The 6,000-nt window shown below is 35.9% G+C and overlaps 1 protein-coding gene across 2 annotated transcripts in view; it reads right to left on the minus strand.

Annotated features, from left to right (window-relative positions):
- The window catches only part of LOC138318836 (nuclear receptor corepressor 2-like), a 166,388-nt gene extending 160,610 nt beyond the window's left edge, over nt 1-5,778 (minus strand). The window contains exon 1 of one of the 2 annotated variants that reach the window (XM_069261567.1): nt 5,637-5,778. The gene's annotated coding sequence lies outside the window, so the exon portion shown is untranslated. The remainder of the gene's footprint in view (nt 1-5,636) is intronic. The other variant, XM_069261564.1, reaches the window with a different exon arrangement.
- Between the last annotated feature and the right edge of the window lie 222 nt (nt 5,779-6,000).

Below are 6,000 nucleotides of genomic sequence, written 5' to 3' on the forward strand. Positions count from 1 at the left end.
ACATAATTAAAAACTACATTATTAAAAATAAAATTACTGTAATAATCAAGTTTGTTCTTACGTTATGAAAATGAGAAAAAAATACTCTGTAAACAATGGGTTTCCTTTAAAACTAATATCACTTCAGAGTAAGACTCAATGCTGTAATCGAGTGTTTTCGAAGCAAAAAGATGAAAAGACGAAAAATAAAACACGAACAGATGAAATTGAAGCACACTAATTAGCGTCGTCAATTTTCGTCTTTTCGCCTTCAAACATCTCGTCTTTTCGCCCCCAAAAGACAAAAAATAACAAACATTAAATCTCGTCTTTAAGGTTTGTTATTTTTCGTCGGTATCATGAAAATACAAGTCTCTCTCTTCGATTCCAATTTTGCTTTTTGTAGGGACACCTGCTCTAGTTAGTGGGTTTTTGAATGCTATCCCCATTGGTGTACGAGACTTACTCCATAAACTCTTTTTAGAAAAAGAAGATGTAATTCTCTCACGAAAACTAATGACATAGCAATTAGTCCCCACTAACAAGAGTAGATTACCATGTAAAACGAAATGAATGCTGATTTGTATGGCTTCAATATCATTCATAATTAAAGTATGTAAAACGACTTGGTCGTCGGAACATTTTCCACCTCGTGTCATTCTTTTACACATGTAATCTAAGTTACACCGAACTTGAAACCATTGTCGGCTAAAATCGATTGAAATCGCCAGCTACTTAACTTAATTTCTACATCGTGATTAGTTTATTTAAGAACACTAAGCATGCATTACATTCATACGCCTGACGACAAACAAACTCTGGATCATGAAACAGTCTCATAAGATAGACTTAAGCTTTAGCTTAGCCAATCAGATATGACGTAACGTTTTGTAACATCATTTGTGATTGGTTAAGTCTAAACTTAAAACTAATATGGTCTTAGGTCTGTTTCGTGATCCCGGGGCCTGGAGGTTAACCCGATAGTAATGGAAGGAAACAAATTAGGTTATATCTACTTACAACCAACAGGCATGTTAGAACAGTCGAGGAGTTAACAAAATTCACTTCATAATATTTACCTGTTGTGTAATTTGATTTTTTTAGAATTTACATATATCTACGAAATAATATAAACAATTGAACATATTACACAGAAAATATCATACCATGGCTATTTCGGAGAGCATGAAAATGACGAACATTTAGTTTTTTGTCATTACATTAACGATTTCAAACTGTAAAATAAGTTTAAAAATATGCGAGTCTTTGATGTGAAAGTTTTAAAATTTGAAGCGAGTATTTTAAAATTTATATGAAGTTAACACAAATTGACAGTTTGCATCACATAACTACAATCAACAACATTTAAAAACCTCCTCCTGTGACGCTGTTGGCATATACAGCGGAGGCTGCCATATTGTCACACCGTTCTTGTAGCCTAATGTAAATCTTGATGTAAATCCTGATGTCACATTTTTGTTTCCCGACGTTACGTCATGGTTTTCCCATAACGTCACACTATATTCCTTGGTCGACACAGCCAATTAAATTCGCTGCATGTCATATTACACAAGTGACATGCACAAACATATTACATGGAATGTTGTTTTACTGGATAGCAGATGTAATTTAGTGATGCAATATCCGTGTGTATAATCGGAGTCCTCAAAGTCTCCGGTTGTCTCGGCGATGAAATATCACTATCATGTACTATGAAGTGTACAGTTACTAAAGATTTTCCCCCTTTTACTAGCCTTGGGGAGTGAAATAAAATCTGCAAAACGAGTTTCATAAAACAGCACACATTAAGTACTTTGGATGACATAACTACAACCACCTGCATTTCGAAGAATTTCTTCGACAAAATTTTTCCACGACGTTTTCGAATCATGACGTTACAATGAATTTCGTCTCCGACAGAACCAAATATATAAAAATCCATGGTCGAAATCATACAATAATCATACAATATCAGACGTATATGATTCTTGTTCACACTATTGCTGAATTCGTGTACACTACGGAGATTTTGGGTGTCCTTTTAAACGTGAGCAAGAAATTAAGAAGTTGTTTGATTTCCCAAAAATCTAGAAGTCGATTAGCCAACTTTTGTGATGTTTCTTTGTTGATTTCCATCAACCCTTTCTTTAGTGTATTTCTACCTATTTGATTCGTTGACTCATTTGTCGATGCTTCGGATCGTAATCTTTTTCTTTGTGTCTCCTTTTCAGCAGCTGCGTTTTCAATTTCACGTAGAAGTGTCATACCATCGTCATCTTCCATAAGGCATTGTACAACGACATCTTCGAGATTTCCCGTTTCCCATAGGAATATCTGTCGCTTTAAATATACTTCCCTGACACTTTCCCCGTCGCTTAGTTTATCTTGCTCTTCAAGACCTAAAACGTTCATGAGAGTTCGTTTGTCCTTTGTTGTGTCGCATTGTTTTGGAAGGTACATCATTTTCAAAATTGCTCGTGCATTTGGCTCCGTCTGTATGAAATCCCTTTTCTCTTTATCAAGTTTTTGCGATTCGCGTGTCGACGATTTCCTTTTGTTTTTCAGAATTTCTGGTTGCTCAAACAGAAGTTTACGCACATCATCCCATTCGCTGGAATTTCCGTCATGCAACTCTAGACACGCGCTGAAGACCTTCGCCCTTGCATTAGAATTATTCATTCCCTGTAGTTGTATCTGTGGTTGGGAGACAAATACCATATCCCTGTCGAACACAAACCAGTGTTTCAATCCTGCCATTTCATTTGAAAGTTGTTTGTACATATTGTATTTTATGGAACTTTCTATTTCAATAATGTTCGTTTCAGCAAGTAGGTGCTGTAGTTGTTTGTATTTTTCATAATCTTCACAATTGCTTAAATCCATTTCCAAGATCTCGTCAAATACTGCATCCAAAACAACACGGTCTGTTGGGCCTTCCACAAATAGAACCGAAGAAGAGAAGAGCATTTGTTTGAAAGTTTCCTCTTGGTGACGCCGGATGGCGCAGTCGTCAAACCTTCGGACAATATGATTTGGGATGTCCTTTTCCATGTCATTTCTGCTAATAAACAGTCGATTGAAGGCCCAGAAATCAATCATGCTAGGTTTATGTGAAATCACGATCAGCGTTTTCTGTTTCTGTTTCCGGAGCAGTAAATTCCGCATCCTTTGTACCATTGGTGGGTGCATACCGCGGTCGGGTTCCTCCAGACAAATCGTTTGATATTTTGTATGCGCAAGTAACAAACTGAAATGAAGTGCTTCCAAAATGCCTTCGGGAACTTTCATGAAAGGAAATGAGACGCCGTTTTCTTTCACATCTATTTTATGTTGGTGTCTGTATTCATTCAACTCATTCGGTGATCTTCTTTCTTTCTGAAATTCAATGGCCTCAATAAAGTTATTCGACGATTGGGTAACTAAACTTGTCTTGGTGGTTTTCTCTCGATTCACCTAAATCTCCAAAACGTTTCGCGATATCAACGAGTAGTTCATGGCTGCGATTCGAACTGATTTTACTTGAAATGGATTTTTGCATCTGACCAATAAAGTTGTCTTTGAGTTTGTAACTTGACATGAATATATGGTCATGTACAGTCACTAGCTTGAATAGCTTGTCTTTAAGCAACAACACAACCTGAATACAGGAATCTGCTGTTTTGACCAACGGCATTAGAGTCTGTAGACGATGTAGATCCTGGATCTACAGGTGAGTCATTGGTTGTAATAACTTCTTTTATCGTATCAGCTAGAGATTTGTTTAGCTCAAATTTACATATAACGAACGCTGGCTTAGATTCATCGGGTAAAGAGGAAATCTTTGGGTTTCTTTTCCGCGCCAGACATCTCCTAGTTAGCTCTAACAGTGCAGTTTTCCCGGTCGAATTAGCTCCAACTATGAAATGGGGACCCTCGTCTCAAAATTAAGAATCTGTTTCGATCGAAATTGCACAAAATTTTGTCGATAACTAGTGTCCTCAGCATTGTCCTGCAAAATAAATGAAACTTTAATTGAAATACAATCAATAATCAACACTACTACTTCAATGCCAATGTTCTTAGAAGACAGATCAAAAATTAGTTTTGATTAGATTATATTGCGTCGCAGATGCTGTTGTTAAGCTTCATAAAAACATCGGAAAATAACTACTAGTAGTGTAATGGAAGCTCGTATTTACAAAAATAAAACGTACAGTGTAGCAATTTTTAAACACAGATCGTAAATAAAAGGTATTATCTACATGTACCCTGTTTATATCAATAGACACTATTTTATTCATGTGTGTTATTTTCTGAGTGGTAACCTGTTACTGTCTGATAAGTGTGTCATATAACACAGAGTAAAGGTAAACAGAATCAACAATAGATTACATCACATATAAAGAAAACATATATATATAGACTAGAGGTTTAAATATCCGACAATTGAATTGTCCATATCTTGCAACACAGGCGTAATTATACAGTTAAAATATGGGGTTGAGGGATATAGCAAGTTTCTGGTTTCCCGAGACTTATCTATTTCCCGAAGCGGAGCCGAGGGAAATAGGTAAGTTAGAAGGAAAACCAGAAACTTGATATATCACTCAACCACATACTTTAACTGTTTTCATAATATACCGATACATACAAAGGTATGATTAGACTAAAAATGTATTTCTCTCTGCGCCTTCTACCACAGCGCTACATATGCCTATATTAATTCCTGTCGGGTACGGCCATGGTCATAAGAGATTGAGAGAATTTAACATTGTAATAGATCTACTTAATCTTAGCTTCAAACGTCAAATTATTCCGAGATAATAATTGTGATTTCATGCCCGTTTTGTCGAAAACAAATTAATTAAGTTACACGTAACCCACATTTATTTAAGTAGACAGTTGTATAACACATCATACGCGAAGCCCAAATTCGTCACCATCTTATCTACATCGTCCTATTTGATCAATTAATTTACTCGTCATGGAAATGGTCATAACGTGCAAAGATCTTGTGAAGATCTCGTGAAGCTTGTCTTTACGCTAGATTGAGATAGAAAAATCTTACACCGGTACCATTGAGGATATCTCTGTCCGCTGTAAGAGAAAATGTTATCTGTCAAATATTAGCGCGACAGAACATGCATGATCAACTTACGTTTAATCAGTGTATGAAAGACTGAAAATATTGTAAAGAAAGGGTGTTATACGTACTAACATTACGATGTTTGTCTCTAAGGGCGTATGTTATTAAGTTTTATTAGATTCCATAATATAAGAAATTCATTCGAAATTGATAGAGAAATATTGTCATAAAAATAATATACAGCTGTTATGTGTGGCCAAAAATATCGGTGATAAATATCTTATTTTCATTTGTTATTTTTTGTTCGTCTTTGCAAAAAATATATATATACGTATACTCTAGATACAATTACCTAAATCCATCTGACGACCCTTTGCCCATAATGCAAAACATAGTATATATGTCCAGGTAAAAAGTCCAGGTAGATCACACACATCGTAGTTACCTTTATGATACAGACTATAATTGTTATAACATTATACTTGCTAGTAGCTGTTTTTAAAATGTAGGCGTTCCGGGATACAGCCATGAAAGACAAAGCCAGCACACGAAAAGTGTGTCGAGTATACAAGACACATAAAATGAGACTTACACATTGGATTTCCCGGAGCCGGTGAAAACCTCTCCAACGTTCTCGTACATGCCACCCAGTGATCACACTGGTTAACTGACTACACTTTGTAGTGTAATCCAACCATATCTAGTATTGTATAATCTGAGAAGAAGCAAGTTTCAGCATGCATGCAGATTTATTGATCGACCACTTGAATAATCATCTGAATCTATTTTTTTCCACAAATCACGTGACGCAGTCGCCCTACTGGCCTATAGTGGACGCCCACATAAAACGAAATAGGAAGAAAAACCCACCTAGCAGTTTGCCTATTTTGTATGTGATCATTATATCAAATAATGGACACCTAGAAGTCTATTATGTAACTCCACTGTCAATTATT

Source organism: Argopecten irradians, chromosome 3 (assembly GCF_041381155.1).
Source record: "Argopecten irradians isolate NY chromosome 3, Ai_NY, whole genome shotgun sequence".
In the NCBI taxonomy this organism is placed as follows: domain Eukaryota; kingdom Metazoa; phylum Mollusca; class Bivalvia; order Pectinida; family Pectinidae; genus Argopecten; species Argopecten irradians.